The following is a 341-nucleotide window of genomic DNA, read 5'->3' on the forward strand; positions in this document are numbered from 1 at the left end:
TATAGGAAATGTAACATAATATGCCCCTTTTTGATATCTTTCTTTTAAAAAATTGTTTATCCAGAATCTCTTCTTATATTTCTTTTTTACAATGTTTTTATTACTTAATATTATTGCTGTTATTAATAATTTTTTTCGTATTACTTGTACTATTGTTTCAAAAATTTGTTCCATATTTTATAAATTGCGACGGTACTCGCGAACGAAACTTCTCGCGAGCGACGGCAAACAGTCGCCTGTTCGCCGCGTCTGCAAATTGCCGTCGGCTCCCGGACACGCCACAAAGATTTTCGCGAGAGTTGGGCGCCAGGTACGGAAAGGCCGCACCACCTCGATAAACG

Source organism: Odontomachus brunneus, unplaced genomic scaffold (genome assembly GCF_010583005.1).
Source record: "Odontomachus brunneus isolate Ranch 3 - 2012 unplaced genomic scaffold, Obru_v1 Obru_scaffold_041, whole genome shotgun sequence".
Taxonomy (NCBI): domain Eukaryota; kingdom Metazoa; phylum Arthropoda; class Insecta; order Hymenoptera; family Formicidae; genus Odontomachus; species Odontomachus brunneus.